At 37.2% G+C, this 23,919-nt stretch overlaps 2 protein-coding genes across 9 annotated transcripts in view; both read right to left on the reverse strand.

Annotated features, from left to right (window-relative positions):
- The window catches only part of CCDC141 (coiled-coil domain containing 141), a 232,049-nt gene that overhangs the window by 207,237 nt on the left and 893 nt on the right, over nt 1-23,919 (reverse strand). For all 8 annotated transcript variants that reach the window (XM_027055390.2, XM_027055389.2, XM_027055388.2 and 5 more), the window contains one exon: nt 23,579-23,669. The gene's annotated coding sequence lies outside the window, so the exon portion shown is untranslated. Of the gene's footprint in view, nt 1-23,578; nt 23,670-23,919 lie in introns of those variants that run through there.
- The window catches only part of SESTD1 (SEC14 and spectrin domain containing 1), a 155,132-nt gene continuing 153,144 nt past the window's right edge, over nt 21,932-23,919 (reverse strand). Inside the window, exon 19 of the transcript XR_003418773.2 lies at nt 21,932-23,669. The gene's annotated coding sequence lies outside the window, so the exon portion shown is untranslated. The remainder of the gene's footprint in view (nt 23,670-23,919) is intronic.

Raw genomic sequence — 23,919 nt, forward strand, 5'->3', positions numbered from 1 at the left:
TTCTCCCCCCACCACCTATGCAGCTTCAAATCAGAGCTAAGATCAGCAGATTAATCCTATTGCTAGAAACCCAGCGTGTGCCACAAGTTGTCTGTGGTATTAAACAGCAGCTGTTGGATTCCCTGTCAAAGAACAGCTGAAAATAACACTGAAGTTTAGGTCAGAGGTCAGATGCGAATACATCAGAGATACTGACTCCAAAGCCGCTAGAGCCATTGGAAATCTCTGGGACAAAGCCAGAATGGAGGATATAGCAATAAACAGAGTGAAACAGAGTCTGCTCACTGTTTAAACCTTTAGCTCATTTCAAAAGCATGCTCAGGTTCAGGCCTAATGTTGAGAAGACTGACTCAGAGCCATTGGTTTGTTTTGTTAAGGTTCGTGATAATATTCTTGAGTCAAAGTGGGGAAGTGCTTTCACATATACTTTGGTGTTCAGCAGTTATTTTTGTTTCTCAGAACGTGTCATGGCTGCTTTGCAATTATGTAGCCAAGACCCAGGTCTCTGGTCTCAGCATCTGCCTGCTGGCCAGCAAAACGGAAACCACGCCTGGATCCCAGGTGCTGGGATCCACAAATTTGTCTGACACCATGAAGGGTGCAGTTGGAACAAGCTTGGGAGAGTAGATACCAAGAGATGCCATGATGTCGAAAATATCATAAATGATTTCATTTCACGGCAGAGATGGAGAACCAACCTGAACTCTTTGTTGAGTTTGCCTCAGTGTCAAAGGCAGGTTCCTTCCACTTGAGCAAATAGTCCAAACAAACCAAAACAAACAGAGAAAAACCAGTTTTCCACTAATTGCCCTCAAGAAAAACCAAGAGTTGACAACTGTATCACATAATGCCCACACCCTAAATTAAAATGCCCAAAGGAGCGTTGCTTAAATCACTGTGTACATTGTCAGCCAGAACAGCAAACAGTGACCTGCACCCAAAATCCACAGTGCACTTTCACTCCAAGTTAATCTTCTTGTTAGAAACTCAGTGTGTCATAGTTGCATACAGACCCTCAGGAGGCAGAGAGACCTTTTGTCAGCAGGCTGCAAAGACTACAGCTGGGAAAAGAGTGGTTATGTCCGTAAAGCCCCACTTCAGATGGAGGATTGTGTAACGGGTGTGGACGGCAGGGTGGAATGTGTGGCACCGCTGGCCCACACCAAGGCAAAGGAGAAGAGAGATAAAAAGGACAGAAAACATGGCTTCAAGTCTGATTAATTCCAGTTTAAGGACAAAGGGAATTAGAAATATTTAAGACTTTATTAAAAGATTAATCCAGCCCTTCAGCAGCAAAGGTAGTACTTTTGCCTTTTTATGTATAGATGACCTTTCTTTAAGTAGATGGAACAGGCCTGGGGTGTTGCGTACAGAAATTGTTTTCTATGTTAGGAAACATGAAAAATAACGCAAACTGCATGCATGAATTTAGGTGATTTTTGACTAATATTTTCAAATTCGAATTCTTGGCTTTAAAACCTTTAGAAGACTTTAATTACTTTTTCTGTCCCTTGCTTTCTATTTTCTTCCTTTTTGACTTTTTAGTGCTTTCCCTTTTTATAGAAGGTCCATCCATACCTAGCTAGTTTTGAACCTTGACCTATGTTTCTTCATCTAGCATGATATTTAATTATAACTTGCACCATTAACACTGGGAAACAGTTTGGAGAATAGTTGGTGTAAAATATATTGTACTACAGAAACTGGTACACTTTAATTAGTTTTTTTTTTTAAAAAAAAAAGCTTTTTGAGATACAGTTTGTTTATACTCCACCTCCCCTATCATCACAAAAAAAACAAACAAAAAAACAAACAAAAAAAAACAAACCAAAACAACAAAAAAAAACACATACACACACAAAAACCAAAAACAAACCCCAAAACCAAACCAAAACAAAAAACCTTACAGGCATTCTCATATCCTTTGAAGTTTATGGAGGATCTTTCAGGGGTTATTATTCTGTCTCTGTTTATCCCTCTGGGAAATGCCTGTTTTTATACTAGCTGAATTTTAGTGAAGCATCTTCCATGGGGTATATCAAGCCCATCTTCCATGGGCTATAACTGGATTCTAAAGAGTTACAAATAGCACTTTTTTCCCCCAATATTTTTTATTATGGTAAAATACACATAACATGAAATTTACCATCTCAACTATTTTTAAGTGTTCAGTTCAGAGACATTAAATACATTCACTATGTTGTGCAACCATTACACTTACCTATCCCCATAACTATTTTAATCTTGTAAAACTGAAAATCTATACCTGTTAAACAACAGTTCTCCATTCCCTCCTCTCCCAATCCCCTGGCAACCACCATTCTGCTTTCTGTCTCTATGATTTTGACTACTCTAAATACTTCACAGAAGTGGAATCATACAGTATTTGCAGCTGGCTTATTACATTTAGAGTAATGTCTTCAAGGTTCATCCATGTTGCAGTATCTGTCAGAATTTCATTCCTTTTTAAGGTTGAATAATACTCCATCGTGTGTCTGTGTGTGTGTGTCTGTGTGTGTGTGTGTGTGTATACACCACATTTTATATTCATTTATCCATCTGTGGACACTTGTGTTGCTTCTATATTATGAATATGGGTGTACACATTATCTCTTTGAGATCCTGCTTTCAATTCTTTTGGGTGTATACCCAGAAATGGAATTGCCATATTATATAGTAATTCTATTTTTAATTTCTTAAATGTGAGGAAACATCACATTATTTTCCATGGTGGCATATAGCACATTTTAATAAAATATAGGTAGCTATATAGGTAGCTAGTAGTTGAAAACTTGATCATGTGATTACATTTTACTTTTGTCTATAGATATCACATTAAAAACATATTTTTGGGGTACCTGGGTGGCTCAGTTGGTTACGCGTCTGACTTCGGTTCAGGTCATGATCTCACGGTCTGGGAGTTTGAGCCCCACGTCGGGCTCTGTGCTGACTGCTCAGAGCCTGGAGCCTGCTTCAGATTCTGTGTTTCCTTCTCTCTCTGCCCCTCCCCTGCTCATGCTCTGTCTCTCTCTGTCTCAAAAATAAATAAAACATTAAAAAAAAAATTTTTTTTAACATATTTTCTTGGAGTGCCTGGGTGGCTCAGTCAGGTTAAGCATCTGATTTCGGCTCAGGTCATGATCTCCAGTTCATGAGTTTGAGTCCTACATTGGGCTCTATGCTGACAGCTCAGAGCCTGGAGCCTGCTGCAGATTCTGTGTCTCCCTCTCTCTCTCTTTCTCTCTCTCTCTCTCAAAATAAAATAAACATTAAAAATTTTTAAAAAATAAAATAAAATTTTTAAGCATATTTTCTTTGTTGGAGTATATGTGAGGTCTGCTCATTTCTTCATAGAGAATCGCAGGTGTTTGTCTTAATTAATACTATCAATACTTAAACTTTATAAAGACAAATTAGATAGACCTGACATAAATAAAACAGAATGAGTCTATTTATCCAGTTTAAAAATTCAAGGCAAAACTTCCTCTGCTACTATTATTGTAGGCAGTAATAATAGCTACCATTTAGTGATAGTTAACTATATGGCACAAACTGGGACAAGTGCTTTATGCTCTTTATTCTATTTAATCCACTAATAAGACTGGAAGACTTATTTTCCTGACTTTATAAATCACACATACACACTGATTTACTGATACCCACCACTTCTTGTCCAAAATTTTCTGCCTGGGTTTCAAAGCTATATATGTCCTGGCCCCTTCTACCTGCCCAATGACATAAACCATTATTATAATTCAGTTGTTCTATGCAGGATTATTATCCCCTTCTTCCCTTCTTCTATCCACTTAGGACCAAAATGAAGTACCAACTCCTTTTAAAAGTTGAAATATCTGCCTTTATATTCCTCTTTTTTAAAATAAGACTGTTCTCAAAATTTAATAATTATATATTTATATTACACATTTGCTTTGTTTCTAACTATTTCATTTCCATTAGTATTATTTCTCAACTAGATTTGAATCTCCGTATGGAAAGGAGCCATGTCTTAACATTTTGGAGGATCTTTTCAGACCACCTCCTAGGATTATCGTAAAGATTAAGAGTTGTTTACATAGAGTGCTTGGAAGAGGACCTGGTCTTTAGCAAGTGCCATATACAGAGCTCAACACTAGGCACAGAATTGGTGCTTATAAATACTGGTTGATTGACTGAATCACATTATATAAAACAAAAAGTTACTTTTAATTAAGTCAGTATTTATTCATGCAACCAACAGTTATTAGCATTTGCTCTATGCCAATCACTTAGGCATTAGAAATACAGCAGTGAGCGAAACACAGGTCCCTAACCTTGAAAAAGTGATATTCCAGGAAGAAAATATGGATCATAACCAATAAAATAAGCAACCCAGATAAAAATACACTGTGATAAAAACTAGGGGAACAACAACTAGTAGTAGTTTAAGTAGACTGAATCACATATTTAGAATTTTCCAGAGAAATCAGGGGATACATTCAGGGTATTTCTATTAGAATATAGAGACTAACAAGAATAATAAACTGATAGTTGTCACAAAACAACAACAACAAAATAAATCACCCAATATAGCAAAGGCAATGAGTTAGGAGCATGGGTTCTGAAGTCCCACTGCCTTAATCTCCCTGTGCCTATTTCCTTACTGCAAATTGGGGATGATGGGAATACCTACATCATATATTTTTTGAAGGAGGATAAAATAGGTTAATATCTGTAAAAACAAAACACTTAAAACAATGTCTGGTACATAGGTGGTATTCTGATAGGCATATGTGATTATTTCTAAGATGAACAATATCTGTTAAGGGATATCCTAAATCTAGCAACCGCCAAAAAATTTGAAACAAATTTTTAAAATTAAGGTGAATTAAAACACATGCTTAACAACCCAAATGGATTAAATATATTAGAAAGACACAAAATATGCATTACCAGGGAGGAAATTATTTTACTATAATCAGATGGTAAAAGCATTTCAGTGAGTCATCATTTCTAGAATTCATCTTTATCATTCACTTTAGCCAAAATTTTTCCTAAGTCATTTTTTATATTATTTAATACTTCTGTTATCTCTCATTTATTTTAGACTACAAGCATTCTCGCTTAATTGCCATTCATAAGTAAATGGAAGTTGCTCTTTCCTCTTAAAACAGCCTCCATTCTAGCCATCAGCTTATTCTTCTATGCATGTATTCACTTGTTCATTCATTGAGTATGGTTAAATACCTACTAAGTGTCAGGCACTATTCTAGATGCCAGGCACACAGCAATACACAAAACAAGGTTTATTCACTGATGGAGTTGCCTTTTGGTGGAAGAGACATAATCAATAGGGAACAAGAAGTACATATATAATTATGTTAGGATGAATAAATGTTAAGGAAAAAAAATAAGGCAAGGTAAGGAGGAGAGAGTGAACAGGAGAAGAGGGATACTATTTTAGGAAGGAGTCAGGAAAGGTGTCACTAATAGATGAGATTTGGTTAGAGACCAGGATTAAATTAAAAAGGGCAAGACATGCAGATATCTCAGGGAAGAACATTCCAGGTAGCTGGGGCATGATTAGGTTATATTTAAAAAGCATCCAGTGTAGGTCAGGGTAGCTGGAGCTGTGTCTTGAGAGAAAAGGAGTCTGATGGAACATAAGCCCTAGAGTTAGTGGTGCCTAGTTCATCTAGGGTCCTCTATGTAGGTGCCTCTATATCCTGGTTTGCTTGGGGCAATCATGGTTTACATCTGTTGCCCTGGCATAATTACTCTTAAGGCCCTTTCACTTGTAAGAGTCCTATTTGGATGATAAATTATGTGGCTACCCTGCTATTAAGCTGAAGTAAGGACTTTGGATTTCATTCTGTGAGATGGGGCAGTGTTGCAGGGTTTTTGTCCAACGAATGACATCGTTTGACATAACATTGTTAAAAAAAAAAAAGAAAAGAAACAAAAACAAAAAACACTCTTTGTGGAGAAGAGACTGTAGGATGAACTCCTTAGTACCCAACACACAAATACCAACACAATGCTCCTTTGGGATACTTCTTTATGGTGATATAAGTTTCACTTAAGAAGAATAACATATCCAAAATATCATGTCTCCTTTTGACAGTTTTATTCTTTCTGTAAATGGACTTCCAAAGATTGTGTTACTAAACATATTTAATGACATATAAATCCTTAGCTTTTCTGTAAGACCTGGAAGAATAATTATAAACAAGCAACTTCTGTATCCAGCAAATTTCCTATCTATGAATGGTAAGGAAAATAAAACAAAACTCAGGCAAATCCAAAGAATACTTAATTTGGTCAAAAGATCAAAGGTGACTTGTGTTTATTATAATTTTAAGTAACTGTATACCAAAGATGGTGTGCAAAATATCAATATTTGTGTACACCTTTTCTTGAAAATTCTCTATTGAGAGAAACGTATGACCTGGAAAACTGTCAAATATATGTGTAGACTCCAATTAAAATGAACAGTAACCATGTGACTATTACTGATTTGGGAAAACTCCTTTCTGAATGAGAGAGCTGTGTATAATATTTCAAACCAGAAAAAGTTAAAAAAGATCACTGAAAAACTTTCATGTGCAGTGTTTATTTTTTAAAGTTTAAGTCACAAGACTTTCTACCTGTGTTGAGCTGTGCTCTTAGGCTCTGATGTAGCAGGGTTCGCTGTCTGATAGAGTTCCCTTTAACATAATGAAGTGTCCTAAGAGTTACCCTTCAGAACAGTGGGTGGTTGGTTATATGAGAAGATAGGAGTCTTAGTCAATTTGATTTTGGAAATTTAAATTTCTTTTGTTTTTCCCAACTGTTATTAAACTCTAGTTGAGGCTGAGAATTTCCATCCCAGAGTAATCCCCAGGGAGGCCTAAAGAGCAGAAGGTCTTCCAACTGCTTGGGAAGCCAGCACTGACACTGAGGGGAAACTGTCACTTCTCCACGCAGCAAGAGTTTTTGCCAAGGAAGGAAAAATCATATAATGTAAAACCCAAGGACATAAAAATCAGATATCCTACAAAGGATGGTATTAGCCATGGATTCTAGTAGGGAGTATATAAAGAGGTAAAAGGAGGAAATGTGTCATTTTAAAACATGAGGTTTTAGTAAGAAACATAAAGATATAAAGAAACAAATGTAAATATGTATATATTGCATTTGTGTAATAATATGCATATGTGTGCAAATATGTATATTATATATAATTTTTTAATGTTTATTTTTTATTTTGAGAGAGAGAGAGAGTGAGCATGAGCAAGGGAGGGGCAGAGAGAGAGGGAGAGAGAGAGAGAATCCCAAGCAGGCTCTGTGCTATTAGCACAGAACTCCACTCAGGGCTTAATCTCACAAAACATGAGATCATGACCCGAGCCAAAATCAAGAGTGGGTCGCTTAACTGACTGAGCCATCCAGGCATTCCACGTATGTTATATAAAATAAGGCTCTTTTAAGTAGTATTACAATGGGCTTTCTCAGTTATATGGGATGATGTTTCATAATTTACTAACAGTTTATTGGCATCAGTTTAATGACAAAGCCAGTTTTAACAAAATTCTACTGTAGATTATATTTTTTAAGGCCTGAGTTTCTAAAAATTTACTGTATGGACTTTAAGATCTGCATCCTCACTCCAAGTAAGAATGCCTCATACCAGTGTTCACACAGAGGTCCGTTGTTACGAGAATCTTCATTTTTGTTAATGCATCACTCACCCAAGTCATCGAACCCAACATGAAAGGCAATGATTGCGGAGAATGTCCGGAAGGATAAAGTTACTAACACCTGCAGGAAAAAAGATATTCATATCCTAGGGGTTTTAGGGAAAACAGGAAACAAGATGAGAGAAACTCACAGAAACCTGGAAATCAAACATGGAAACAAAAGTAGCAGCTCATTTGTGCCCCACCCCACACAACTAACACCACCCTAAGCAAACCAGTTTCCTATCACAAATTCCACACTCACAAAGGAAGAACTTCAAAAGCAAAGTCAATTTACTCTATGTAGAGTTTGGATTCGGCTTCTGGCATGTCCCTGCTTTAAGCTCCTGCTATCAGGGTAAGCTGATGACCTCACCACAAAATGTTTGCTGAGCACCTGCTGTGCACAGGCCCTGATTTCCTATATTAGCACCATCCTCATCAAATACTTTTAGATTTGTAAAATGAGTAACCACTGAATCTGGCTGGGACCCTCAGCAACCTTATACTCCAGTTAATACAGGGTTATTATTTCTGTCACAGGAGTTGGAGGATTAAGGGAGAAGAAATTCAGTGGCTTTATTCAAGTTGATGAGTCAGGTCAGTCCACAGCCCAGCCACTTCCCTCTTCGTCTTTTGCTCCAGTACCGCAGAGAGAAAGCTCTTTTATCCTAATGTGAAGTCAAACATTATTCATTTGGAGGGCACACACACCCTTCATTCAGCAAGTTCACACAGTTGAGCACTTCCTAGACAGAGCTCTGAGTCAGAACCCTACACCAAGACATACCGAACGTCATCTCAGAGTGTTCTCAGTTCTCCCCATTAGAAAACTAAAGATAAAATACATACATGAAGCACTCTGACAAGAAGGCTTTCATTTTTTTTTCAACGTGTATTTATTTATTTATTTATTTTTTGGGACAGAGAGAGACAGAGCATGAACGGGGGAGGGGCAGAGAGAGAGGGAGACACAGAATCGGAAACAGGCTCCAGGCTCTGAGCCATCAGCCCAGAGCCTGACGCGGGGCTCGAACTCACGGACCGCGAGATCGTGACCTGGCTGAAGTCGGACGCTTAACCGACTGCGCCACCCAGGCGCCCCAAGAAGGCTTTTATAACATAGAAAATATACCAAGCCTAATGTCCTGGAAATGACAAGAACCCTGTTAAAGAACTTCCCAAATCAATGTGAGAAATCATAATACAGAATAGTTTTTTATACATGAATGTAAATTAAGATCGTAATAATACTGCTTTGGGATTGCGTCAGAGTTCTTCCTACTTTTATTTTATTTTTTTGTTTGTTGTTAAAATGAAGTCACATTATCAAGGATTTTACATATAGAAGAATGGAAATCAATTCCCCTAGTAACATTCACTATAGGATTGTTTAGTAATTTTATAGGCATTTGCACAAATTATACATTGAAGCATCTGCTGTTCAAAGGTCTGCTTAGGGGCGTCTGGGTGGCTCAGTCAGTTGAGCATCTGACTTCAGCTCAGGTCATGATCTCGCGGTTGGTGAATTTGAGCCCTGCATCGGGCTCTGTGCTGACAGCTCAGAGCCTGGAGCCTGCTTCGGATTCTGTGTCTCATTCTCTCTCTGCTCCTCCCCCACTTGTACTCTGTCTCTCTCTGTCTCTCAAAAATAAATAAATATAAAAAAATAAAAAATAAAAAAAATGTTTAAAATCTGTTTTATGGACTTAAAATTTTTTTTTAATCTTTATTTATTTTTGAGAGAGAGACAGAGTGTGAGCAGGGGAGGAGCAGAGAGAGAGGGAGACACAGAATCCAAAGCAGGCTCCAGGCCCTGAGCTGTCAGCACAGAGCCCCACGCAGGGCTTGAACCCACAAATTGTTGAGATCATGACATGGGGCTGGAACCCAGGAACCCTGAGATCATGACCTGAGCCGAAGTCGGACACTCAACCAACTGAACCACCGAGGCGCCACTATTTTATGGAGTTTTACCTTCTCAGATTCCTAATTCTATCTTCCTGATTTCCCCATACTTTATACAGGTAAGTTTAAATATAAATATTTTAAATGACTTTCTTGCATTTTCATTTTTTTCCATGTACCTCGCTGGTATTTAAGAAAAACAAATCCATGGAGAAAGGAAATAGCTGTATTTAGCATTCATTTTGAAATTGGCCTTTATGTTGAATATTTAATCTATTTTTACTTGCTGTTGCATTGGATTATTTATTTTTATTTATAAATATTTATATATAATATATATTTACAGATAAATTTATATACCATATATATTTATATCTATTTCATTTATATTTTATATTTATATTGATATATATTTTAATACAGATATATTTAATATGTAAGATGACATTGTTTTTCACCACTATTCATTAATTTTAAATTTAACATAATTTTGAAGAGCTGTTAGTTTACTTTTCAGAGATAGGTAATTTCAAGAAACCTTAAAATTGCCTAGGAAGTGTTTACTGAATAGCTTTAAAAAGGTTATTTTTTTTGTTCTGGGAGGAACTGGAAATCAGAACAGAGGGGCAAGTGTAAGGCTTTAATGTACAAAAAGCTAACAACGGACTTGTATGTCCTAAAATGTTTCTTTTTGTACATAAAGAAACTCATGGATTTGTACCCAGCCTTATTTTCCTGTCTTTTCTTTCTTTTCTCTTTTCTCCTTCTCCTTTGCCTTCTCCTTGGTCTTCTTCTTCCTCCTCTTCCTCTTCTTCTTTTTCTTAATAAAGTAGATTTACCATGAGGCATCTCTCCATTGGTCATGTACATGAGCTTAGAACTGAATGGCTTGAATTTGATGTAAAATCATAAGATCAGAAGTAAAGGAAATTTACTCTTTAAGGATAGATAGGTATGAACTTCAAATGAATAGATTCAGCAGAACAAATCAGATTAACGAGCAATGAATATTAGACTGCTTAGTGATGTGGATATATTGAATGGTGAATAATCCCCACTTATATACAAGAAATTTGATTGTATATGCTCCTTGAAGTAGATTTTCTCTATGGATTATTGCTTCTTCAGCACTTTCTGGTTTATCCACAAGCAGTAAAAAATATCTGTTAAATTAAATTTGGAGAGGATAAGGATGAATGAGGATGTCTGGCCTGATTTTATCTTAATTTTAAAGAAAATGGATGTAATTTCACAAATAAAAAGAGGTTATAGTTTGATAGTCTGATTACTTTTTGAGGGGAAGAGTAATACAAAGAATAATGCAATAGGCACAAAAGAGCTTAGAGAATTTTTGCACTGTTCTTAAAAATTAGAAAAGTGAATTAGAAAACAGTTTGCAGAGGATAAAAGATTAAATGAAGTGGAATACACAGTAAAGGAAATAAAAAGATAAAAGAGTCTTCAAGGTGATGACCACAGATTATGAATAATCAAGGGTGACTATAATTACGTGAAGAGAGAAAACAATCTACTATTGAAAAGACTTAAAATTATTTTTAAAATGTAAATTTCCCCTCTAAATCTGATAAACATTATTGCTTAAATATTCTGCATTCTTAGGAAAAAGGAAGATACATGGGTTTTTGATATGTACGGCAACATTAGCCTGTACCAAAAATGAAGGTCTTTAACTAGTAGAATTGTCCTCATTTAAGCAGTCATGATTTTTTAATCCCCAATACTTTCTGAAATTGAGTATTAGCTTTTGTATTGGTTTTCTAAGGAGCAGACCTTCAATACAGGTATATTTAATACAGATAAAATGTAGGGATGCCTGGGTGGCTCAGTTGGTTAAGCGTCTGACTTGGGTTTAGGTCATAATCTCATGGTTAGTGCGTTTAAGCCCTGCATCAGGCTTTGTGCTGACAGCTCGGAGCCTGGAGCGTGCTTCAGATTCTGTGTCTCCCTCTCTCTCTCTGCCCCTCCCCCACTCACGTTCTGTCTCAAAAATAAACATTAAAAAAATTAATACAGATAAAATGTAGAGGTGTATAGGACCATGTTTAAACATTAGGTGACTCCCCAAAGACATGAGTCCACTAACCTTCACCTTTCCACTACTTCTTTAATTCATACTTTAATGTAATAATTTCCAATCTTTAAGATACTACCCTCTGTTGGGAATGCAAGCTGGTTCAGCCACTCTGGAAAACAGTATGGAGGTTCCTCACAAAAATGAAAATAGAACTACCCTGACCCAGCAATTGTACTACTAGGCATTTATCCACAGGATACAGGTGTGCTGTTGAGAAGGGACACATGCACCTCCATGTTTATAGCAGCACTATCAACAATTGCCAAAGTATGGAAAGAGCCCAAATGCCCATCGATGGATGAATGGATAAAGAAGATGTGGTATATATATGTACAATGGAGTATTACTCGGCAATCAAAAAGAAAGAAATCTTGCCATTTGCAACTATGTGGATGGAACTGGAGGGTATTATGCTAAGTGAAATTAGTTGGAGAAAGACAAAAATCAGATGACTTCACTCATCTGAGGACTTTAAGAGACAAAACAGATGAACATAAGGGAAGGGAAACAAAAATAATATAAAAACAGGGAGGGGTACAAAACAGAAAAGACTTATAAATATGGAGAAGTGAGAGTTACTGGAGGGGTTGTGGGAGGGGGGAATGGGCTAAATGGCTAAGGAATCTACTCCTGAAATCATTGTTGCACTATATGCTAACTAATTTGGATGTAAATTTTAAAAAATAATAAAAAATAAAAAAAGATACTACCCTCTGTGGTTTAATCTGTGAAATTACTAACCCATTACTACCCCTTCTTGCCAATGGTATATCAGGTACTAAACTGTGTTGTAACATTAATCAGGTATTTTAAGGTGTTTTAAAAAATATTTAAATTCCTGGAGTGCCTGGGTGTTTCAGTTGGTTAAGTGTCCGACTTTGGCTCAGGTCACGCCTGTGCTGGAGTTCAAGCCCTGCGTCAGGTTCTGTGCTGACAGCTCAGAGCCTGGAGCCTGTTTCAGATTCTGTGTCTCTCTGTATCTCCCCCGCTCATGCTCTCTCTCAAAAATGATAAACATTAAAAAATAATAGTAATAAAAATAAAAAATATTTAAATTATTGTGGAGATATTTGAAGATACATTGAGATATCACAAACTTTAGACTTAGAAATATTAGTATTCCAACTATTTATTTTTTTTCAACCTTATTGAGACATATAACATGTGTAGTTTAAGGTGTACAATGTGCTGATTGCAACATAATTACCACTGTAGCATTAGCTAGCACCTCCATCACTTCATATAATTACCATTTCTTTTTTGCAGTGAAGATATTTAAGGTGAACTCTCTTAGCAACTTTCAAGTGTACCATACAACATTGTTAACAATAATTACCACACTGTGCATTAGATCCCCACAACTTATCTTCTACTTGGAAGTTAGTACTCTGACGAAAATTTGCCCATTACTCCAATCTTCCAGCCCCTGGGAACCACCATTCTATTCTGTTCCTATGAGTTTGGCTTTTTTTAGATTCCACATTTAAGAGAGATCATACAGTATTTGTCTTTTTCTGACTTACTCCACTTACCATAATGCCCTCAAGGTCCAACCACGTTGTCACAAATGGCAGGATTTCCTTCTTTCTTATGGCTGAATGATTTTCCATTGTACACATATCACTTCTTTAAACCATTAATTCATTGACAGACACTTCAGTTGTTTTCATAGCTTGGCTATTGTGAAAAATGCTGCAGTAAACATGGGAGTGCAGTCATCTCTTTAAAGATACATTTCCTTTGGATATACACCCAGAGATGGGATTCCTGGATCATATGGTAGTTCTATTTTTAATGTTTAAAGAAACTTCCATCTTGTTTTTCATAGTGGCTGCATTAATTTGAATTCCCACCAACAGTGCACAAGGATTCCCTTTTTTCCACATCCTTGCCGACTCTTGTTATCTATATTGTCTTTTGATGACAGCCATTCTAATAGGTGTGAGGTGATATCTCATTGGTTTTGATTTGCATTTCCCTTAGTATTAGTGATGTTGAGCATCTTTTCATGTATCTGTATCTGTGTGTCTTCTTTGGAAAAATGTCTATTCAGTTCCCCTATTTTTTAATTTTTTTTTTAACGTTTATTTATTTTTGAGACAGAGAGAGACAGAGCATGAACGGGGGAGGGTCAGAGAGAGAGGGAGATACAGAATCTGAAACAGGCTCCAGGCTCGGAGCAGTCAGCACAGAGCCTGACGCGGGGCCTGAACTCACAGACCGCGAGATCGTGACCTGAGCCGAAGTCAGACGCTTAACCGACTGAGCCACCCAGGCGCCCCACAGTTCCCCTATTTTTTAATTGGAATTTTTTTTCTTTTTTTTGCTATTGAGTTGTATGATTGTGGGTTGTTTGTTTTGGTTATATGCTTTGGATATTAACCAATTATCAGATATATGCTTTGCAAATACTTTTTCCCATTCTGTAGGTTGTCTTTTCATTTTGATTTTTTTTTTCTGTGTAAAAGCTTTTTAAAAGTTTGATGCAGTCCCACTTACTGATTTTTGCTTTTGCTGCTTGTGCTTTTGCCACCATATCCAAAAATCGTTGCCAAGACCAATGTCAAGGAGATTGTTCCCTATGTTTTTTCTTCTAGGAGTGTTATGGTTTCAGGTCTTATGTTTAAGTCTTCAGTCTATTATAGGTTAATTTTTGTGAGTGGTGTAAGATAAGGCTCCAATTCCATTTTCTGTATGTGGTTATCCAGTTTTCCCAGCGCCATTTATTGAAAAGACCATTCTTTATCCATTGAATCTTTTTAGCTTTCTTGTTAAGTATTAGTTGACTTCCTTGTTAAGTATTGTTTAAGTATATAGCTGTTTACTTCTGGTTCTCAAGTCTGTTCCACTGGTCCATGTGTCTACATTTATGATAGCGCCACACTGTTTTGATTACTATAGCTTTATAATGTAGTTTGAAATCAGGATTGTGATGCCTTTCTTCCCCAGGACTGTTCTGGCTATTTGGCGTCTCTGGGGGTTGTACAAATTTTAGGATTGTTTTTTCTAGCTCTGCAAAAAATGCAGGTGTTAATTTGATGGAGATTGCATTAAATGTATATATTGCTTTGGGTCATATAGACATTTTAACAATGTCTGTTCTTCTAATCCCTTGAGCATGGAATTTTTTTCCCACTTCTTTATGTCCTCTTCAATTTATTTCTTAAGTGTTCTATAGTTTTCAGAGTACAATCTTTTACTTCTTTGGTTACGTTTATTCCTAGGTATCTTATTGTTTCTGATGCAATTGTGAATTAGATAGATTCCTTGATTTCTTTTTCTGCTGCATCATTCTTAGTGTATAGACATGCAACAGATTTCTGAACATTAAATTCATATCCTGTGACTTTGCTGAATTCATGTATTAGTTCCAGCAATTTTTTTGTGGAGTCTTTTAGGTTTTCTACATAGAGCATTTTCTCAACCACAAATAGTGAAAGTTTGACTTCTTGCTTGCAGATATGGATGCTTTTTCTTCCTTTTTGTCTGATTGCTGAAGCTAAGACTTCTAGTACTATGTTAAACAGTAATGGAGAGAGTGGACATCCAGGTCTTGTTCCTGACCATAGTGGAAAAGCTCTCAGGTTTTCCCCATTGAGGATGGTATTAGCTGTAGGTCTTTTGTATATGGCTTTTATGATATTGAGGTATGTTCCATCTATACCTTCTTAGTTGAAAGTTTTTATCAAGATTGGATGCTGTGTTTTGTCAAATGCTTTTTCTGCATCAGTTGAGAGGATCATATCATTCTTATCCTTTCTTTTATTAGTGTGGTGTATCACACTGATTGATTTGTGAATACTGAACCACCTCTGCTGCCAAGGAATAAATCCCACTTGATTGTGGTGCATAATTCTTTTAATACACTGTTGCATTTGATTTGTTAGTATCTTGTTGAGAGTTTTTGCATCTACGTTCATTAGGGATATTGACCTGTAGTTCTGTTTTTTAGTGGAATCTTTGTCTGGTTTTGAAATCAAGGTAATACTGGCCTTGTAGAGTGAGTTTGGAAGTTTTCCTTTCATTTCTGATTTTTTGGAACAGTTTGAGAAGAATAGGTATTAACTTTTTTTTTAAATGTCTGGTAGAATTCCCCTGGGAAGCCATCTCTCCCTGGGCTTTTGTTTGTTGAGTTTTTTGATTACTGATTCAATTTCTTTGCTGGTTATGAGTCTGTTCAAATTTTCTATTTCATCTTGTTTCAGTTTTGGTAGTTTGTATGTTTCTGGGAATTTGTCCATTTCTTCCATATTGCCCAGTTTTGGGGGCCAATATATTTCTCATAATATCTTCTTATAATTGTATTTCTGTGGTATTGGTTGTGATCTCTCCCTCTTTCACTCATGATTTTATTTATTTGGGTCTTTTATATTTTCTTTTTGAGAAGTCTGGCTAGGGGGTTATCAATTTTATTAATTCTTTCAAAGAATCAGCTCTTAGTTTTGTTAATCTGTTCTTTTTTCTTGTTTCTGTATCATTTATTTCTGCTCTAATCTTTATTATTTCCCTTCTTATGCTGGCTTTAGGTTTTATTTGCTGTTCCTTTTCTAGTACCTTAAGGTGTACGTTTAGGTTGTTTATTTGACACTTTTCTTTCTTCGGGAGGTATACCTGTACTGCAATGTGCTTCCTTCTTAGGACCGCCTTTGCTATATCCCAAAGGGTTTAGACTGCGTGTTTTCATTTTCAATTGCCTCCATGTAATTTTTAACTTCTCCGTTAATTTCCTGGCTAACCCATTCATCTTTTAGTAGGATGTTCTTTAATCTCTCTATATCTGCGGTCTTTCCAAATTTTTTCTTGTGCTTGACTTCAAGTTTCATAGCATTGCGGTCTGAAACTATGCAATGTATGATCTCAATCTTTTTGTACAGGGATGATTTGTGACACAGTGCATGATCTATTCTGGAGAATGTTCCTTGTGCACCTGAAAAGAATGTGTATTCCACTGCTTTAAGATGAAATGTTCCGAATATGTCTGTTAAATCCATCTGGTCCAATGTGTTATTGAAAGCCATTATTTCTTTGTTGATTTTCTGCTTCATCTGTCCATTGCTAGAAGTGGGGTGTTGAAGTCTCCTACTGTTATTGTATTGTCAGTGAGTTTGTTATTGATTTATATACTTGGGTGCCTCCAAGTTGAGGGCATAAGTATTTATAACTGTTAGATCTTGATGGATAGACCCCTTAATTATGATATAAATCCCTTCTTCATCTCTTGTTACAGTCTTTGTTTAAAATCTAGTTTGTTTGACATAAGTATGGCTACTCAGACTTTCGTCATCCATGAACATGATAGATGATTCTCCATTCCCCACTTTCAATCTGCAGATGTCTTTAGGTCTAAAATCAGTGTCTTGTAGGCAGCATATAGATGCTTTTTTTTTTTTATCCACTCTGATACCATATCTATATCTTTTGACTGCATTTAGTCTATTTATACTCAAAGTGATTATTGAAAGATATGAATTTAGTGCCATTATGTTACCTGTAAAGTTGGGTGTTTCTGGTGATGTTCTCTGTTCCTTTGGTCTTTTTTTCTCCAAAGAGTCCCCCTTAGAATTTCCTGCAGGGATGGTTTAGTAGTCAAACTCCTTTAGTTTTTGTTTGGCTGGGAAACTCGATCTCCCTTTATATTCTGAATGATAGCTTTGCTGGATAAAGGATTCTTGGCTGTGTATTTTTCCCATTAAGCATGTTAAATATATCAGGATACTCCCATCTGGCCTGCCAAGTTTCTGTGGACAGACCTGCTGCAAACCTGATCTGTTTTCCCTAGTAGGTTCAGGACTTTTTTTCCCTGGATGCTTTCAGGATTCTTTCCTGTCTATTTTTTTAATTTGACCATGATAGGTCTTGGTGATGGCCGGCTTTTGTTGAATTTAATGGGAGTTCCCTGTGTTTCTTGGATTCTGATATCGGTTTCCTTCCCCAGATTAGGTAAGTTTTCAGCTATAATTTAAATAAACCTTCTGCTCCTTTTTCTTTCTCTTTTTCTGGGACTCCTATGAACAAATATTATTACATTTTGAGGCGTCACTCAGTTCTTTAAGTCTACATTAATGATCCAATACGTTTCTGTCCCTCTTTTTTTTTTTTCAGCTTATTTTCCATAATTTTATCTTCTATATCACTGATTCGATCCTCTGATTCATCTACCCTCAATGCCATTGCATCCATTCAATTTTGCATCTCCATTATAGCTTTTTAAAATTTTGGCCTCACCAGTTTTTAGTCCTTTTACCCCTGTACTAAGGGATTCTCTAGTGTCTTCAATGTTTTTTTCAAGCCCAGCTAGTAACCTTATGATTACTGTCTTATTTTCTGATTCAGACATCTTACTTTTATCTGTATTGATTAAATCCCTGGATGTGACTTCTTCCTGCTTTTTAGGGGTGAATTCCTCGATCTTGTCATTTTGTCTGGGTCACATTAAAAATTTTTTTTTAATGTTTACTCATTTTTGAGAGAGAGCGAGCACACAAGCAGGGGAGGGGTGCAGAGAGAGAAACACACACACACAGGTTCCGAAGCAGGCTCCAGGTTCTGAGCTGTCTGCACACAGCCTGACATGAGGCTCAAAATCACAAACCATGAGATTATGACCTAAGCCAAAGTCAAATGCTTAACTGACCGAGTCACCTAGGTGCCCCTTGACTGGGTCACTTTGTATGTGTGTATGATTGTTAGAAAAGCCTGTTGCATTCCTGCTCCTGAGATTAATGGCTATATTAAGAGGTCCCCCCCACCCCCCGCAAAAAAAAAAAAAAGCTAGATTCCAGGTGTGGTTTGGTCCACTTAATAAGCTAGATCCAAAATAAATAAAAGTTAAATATAACATTTTTAATTAAAAAAATGGAAGCTAGATCCTAGTACCCCTACAGCCAAAATCTGAAGCACTCTATGATTAGACTTAGTGTGTGTGAGGGGTTTGTCTGGTCTTACTGGGGAGGGGTCGTCTCAGGCGGACTTGCCCTGGTGGAGATGCACCTGCAGGGTACAGGGGGGCAGCGTTTGGTGTTAAAGGTGTCCAGCCTTCACTGGTGTCGCTGTTTTGCTCCCTGAAGTTGGTCAGTGCTGATGGATGGAGGGGAAATGTTATCACTCTGACCTCTTATCCCTGGAGTGGGGATCTTGTTCCCCCCACCCTTCAGGAAGTCCTCACAGAAGAGCAAATAATCACCTCTCTGGGTCTTCAGCTTCTTCCAGATCCCTGCCTTCACCCTGCCTGCATTTGAGCTATGTGCCTGTCCGGTGGCAAAGCACTCCAGTGTTTTACCTCAGGCGGGTGGCTGGGTTTCAAAACTCCAAATTTAGAGGTCTGCACAGTGTGGACCATGCTGATCCTCTGGGGTTCTTGCTGCACTATGGCTGGTGCTGGCTTGTCCCAGAAATCAGTTGTGTGACTGTGCGGTGCTTCAGAGTTCACAATGAAGTGCAGCTAAAAACCAGCACCAAGGTTTGCTGTCCTCAGCTGGTGTCTTTGTTCCTATGCTAGGACACAGGGCAGCATGCTGCAGGTTCCTTTGTCCCCAGAGGCTGTGCCGCCACTCCCAAAAGCACTCCAAGCAGGGGAACTGGTTCTCACTGTGTAACCCAGGAGATCCTCAGCCCACACTGTCGGCTCCTGGGTCTCCACCCTCCTTCCCCACCAGAGCACCACCAAGCCCACCAGGCACAATCCCAGCGATGGCACGGACTTGCAAAACGTCAGACTCTGCACTCTGCTGTTTACAAAAACTTGCAGTATTCAGCCCCTCTCCCTTTCCCGGTCAGTGGTTTTGGGGAAGACTTTTTCTTGTGCAATTCCTGTGTATGCTTTCTCTCTCTCTCGCTCCTCTCTCCATGATCAGGGCTTCCTCTTCTTTGCAGCACTGCAGCTCTTCTCTCCCTCAAGTCAACTCTCTGCAGGCCCTACCTTCCATGATGTGGAGGGTTTTTTCTGCCTCTAGTCATGCAGTTTTGCTCTCCCAGTCCTCACACCGATTTCTTGGGTGTTCAAAGTGATTTGATATTTATTTATCTCGCTGTGTTCAAGGGATGAGGCAAGACTAGGGTCTCTCAACTCCTCCGCCATCTTAACCTCTCCTGCAGATGTCAGTTTTATTATTTTTTTAATGTTTGTTTATTTTTTGAGAAACAGAGAGTGAGCATGGGAGGGGCAGGGAGAGAGGAAGTCACAGAATCCAAAGCAGGCTCCAGGCTCTGAGTGGCCAGCACACAGAGCCTGATGCGGGACTTGAACTCACAAACCATGAGATCATGACCTGAGTTGAAGTCAGAGGCTCAACTGACTGAGCCACCCAGGTGCCGCAAGGTCAACTTTTTATAGCCTCATCTTGAGAATTCTTGTTGCAACAGAGATCTCAGGATATAAGAATATACTTGGCAGCCATTTTATATTCAGAAGTACTTTTAAAACACCCATTTTTGAAAAATTAGAAAATAAACAAAACTACAATGGTTTAATTCCACATCTCAAATGTAACTTAATGAAGTTCTGCAAGCATCTATTTTTATTTTTAAAAAAGGATAATATTCCCATAGTTTTGGAACCTGCCTTTTTTCACTCAGTAATGTATCATGAATATCTTTCAAATAGACTTCTACCAATTTCAATTAGTAAACTTTCATAACATTTTCAATGGTAGAATATTCTTTTGGGATAAATTTATTTAAATATTTGGGTTGTTTGATTTTTTGTTTTTTTTTTTAAATATTTTGAGGGGGAGGGGTAGAGAGGGAGAGAGAGAGAATTCCAAGCAGGTTCCATGCTGTCAGCACAGAGCCTCATGTGGGGCTAATCTCACAATCCTGAGATCATGACCTGAGTTGAAATCACCAGTCAGATGCTTAACCAACTGAGACACCCAGGCATCCACCCACCCCCAATTGTTTATTCTTATAAACCCTTATAACTAAATGTTTTTAAGACTAGACCCTTAATATTAAATTATCAAAGTAACTAAACTGGAAGGTAAGCTTCCAAAGGTAGCTAAGTTAGGGTCTGGTATAGTACAAGGCTATTTAAAAAGGGAATATGGTTTGTTAATAATTACATTTTATTTAATCATGGTCACAAATAAGCTTTTATGCTTACTATTCACTTTTCCAGTTTTTCCATCTATTTTTTGTTACTTTGACTTCTATCACTGTAATTCTCTTCCTTCCAGACCTGGCAAAAACTGGGTAGTTCTTGTGCTCATTTTGACTTTCACATAAGAGTTAGGATTATCTGAATATTTTGGAGATTTTACACAGAAGGTGGATCAGGTCTGTGAATACATCAAGTGTCTAATGTGAAATCTAAAGATGGTGGTGAATACTGTAGTAAAATGAAAATATTAAAAATAAAGATACATTCTTTTTGTTTAGAGACAGCAAGCATGAGCAGGAGATAGGGGCAGAGGGAGTGAAAGAATCTTAAGCAGGCTCCACACTCAATGTGGAGTCTGATGCGGGCCTTGATCCCACAGCCCTAGGATCATGACCTAAGGCAAAATGAAGTTGGACACTCAACCAACTGAGCCATCCAGGTGCTCATTCTTTTTACATATATATTTGCTTATATGTTAACTGCCATCCAAATGTACTTAACTTCAATGGACAAGGTCTAAGGTTTGCCTATTTCCAAATTTTGCCAATTCTAAATTCCTGGTAGCCATTCTGGAGCTGCTATTATTTATAGCATCATATGATTAATTTTGTTATTTTAAATATAGCTAACTTTGTTCTACAATGCTTTCCCCAGCCTCGAATACATATTCACCTTTTAAATTGTAAAAATGGACTTCTTGGTAAGATCAAAGGAAATTTAACCACTACCTATTGTGGTAAGAACCTAACAATTTCAGACAATGTAGGATTTAAAGGAAGCCCTGAATTTCTGTGCCAAACCTATGGGAAGACGGGATAGGGGGCTGTTGGACAAAGAATGAGAAGCGCCAAGGGAAAGGGTATTTAGCCTCTGTCTTCTAGGACTCCACATTATTTCAGAATAAAGAAGTTACATTTTGTTTTAATCAAATATTTTAGAAAATACGGTTAGAAAAAATTTACAGAATACAATTCAAATAGATTCAAAGATGCAGAATTCATCAGATTGTTACACAGACCAGTAGGACTTAATTCTCCCTAGATTTTATGAACAATCTTTATTAACAGAAACCAAACTTATTGTCCAAAGTGATAACGTATCAAAGAACTACATATCAAAATATACTGCCATTAATAATAGTTTTTAACATTTTTATTGCATTTACAATGTGTGGAACATTATAGGGGTTTACAGTAGAGGCCAAATATCCCAGCCCTTAAAAATTGAGTAGGAAAGATTGGATGAACCATACATAAATATCTTGGAACACAGGCATTAGAAACATACATATGATTATAATTTTACAGGTTTATACAGGTGACTGCTCTATGTAATTTAACAGGGAGGAAGGGTAAAAGAACAGTGAATAACAAAGTCACTAGGGTGTGAAATAATTACAGCTGGGTGGTGCTAAACAAACAAAAAACACAGAAAATACGATTTGTAAAGGCTAAAATGTCCTGCAAAAAACATAGCTATCCCCTATCACAACAGTGAGGTAGAATTCTTCCCACCCTGTTTTCTGGTTTCTTGACCAATTGGGGGGGCTATCCCATCCAGATGGTTCTGTCTCACATTGCTGTACCCAAGACAGACTAGTAGCATATGTTTTTGACTACCCCTTCTACCCCAATTGAACAGAAATAATCTTTTGTTTAATCGGTCTTATTTCACTTATTGAAAACAGGTGGCAAAGTTAGTAACATAAACAAACCAGTGCTGTTTCTTCTAGCTAATGTATCACCATACTTGGGAAGTGCTTGAATCTTTGAAGAAGTGAAACTAATGCTAAAATTTCAGGCATATATACCTGTTGGGGAGCTACTTGGGGCAGACAGGTATTTCTTCTCTCAAAAAACACCAACTGCCAACCATGTTAACAATGCCATTTCTATCACAAACCCACTTCTAATATTTCAAACATGGATCATAAAAATAGTTTACACCTTTCTACACATCCAAAATAGAGTGAAAATCCAGGACACCCTATAACCACATTGAAAAAGGTATAGCTGTTTCTTTTAAAACTACCCTATGACACAGAAATTCTAACCCTAGGTATTCATCCAAGAGAAACGAAAGCCTACATTCACATAAGACCTATGAATAATCATAGCAGCTTTGTTTATAGTTACTAATGCTGGAAACAGCCCAGGTATTCCTAAATAGGAAAATGGATATACTGCAATATAGTCATACAATGGAAGAATACTCAGCAATAAAAAGGAATGAACTACTAATACACCTAACATGGATAAACCTCCAAAACATAGTAAGAGGCTTCTAGAAAGATTACATGCTGTGTGGCTCTATTTACATAAAGATCTAGAACACACAAATTTTGATTTGTGGTAGACAAAAGAACAGTAGTTGCCTTTGGGAGGGTGTGGGGTCAAGGATTGACTGGAAAAGGCAAAATGGGAATTTTCTGAGAACGCTTTACATTTTGATAGCACTGTATACATTTTCCACAACTCAGTGATGCACACTTAAGATTTATGCATTTCACTGTATGCTAATTCTACATAAAAAATGTGGTAAGCATATTATTGAGCTCCAGTTGATATGTATGCTGAAGTTATTAGTAGGAAATGTAAATCTGTCTGCAACTTAAAATGCATAAAAAATAATTTGGATTGATGAACTGATGGGTGGATAGGTATAACACAAGCATAGCTAATGCTAACTATCACGTGGGTGATGAATACATTGTAAAATTTCAACTTTTTTCTATGTTTGAAAAGTTTTATAAAATGTTGGAGAATTTGAGGATGCAACACTTACCAAACAATGCCACTGAAAATTTCATTATTAATCTCATAGCAAGATAATCATCAGATTCTTCCGACCAGTGTCAATTTAGAAACTTAAGAGCCTGTGAAAAGATATTCCTGAGTGTGAGGTGAGGAATCAGCTCAGATCTACACTGGCTCAAAACTGTCAGTGACATTTTGATCCCCTCACACCTTTTAAAAATAGAATACATATTATCGACCATATATTCTCAGCAAATTTGTTGGCGATGTAGACTAACGTAAGAGCTAAGATAGAAGAAACATTCTTGAGAAATATCAAGCAGAGAAACTTTTACCTGACTTCTAAACTAAAAAAGAACTAGGGCAAAC

Source organism: Acinonyx jubatus, chromosome C1 (genome assembly GCF_027475565.1).
Source record: "Acinonyx jubatus isolate Ajub_Pintada_27869175 chromosome C1, VMU_Ajub_asm_v1.0, whole genome shotgun sequence".
NCBI lineage: Eukaryota > Metazoa > Chordata > Mammalia > Carnivora > Felidae > Acinonyx > Acinonyx jubatus.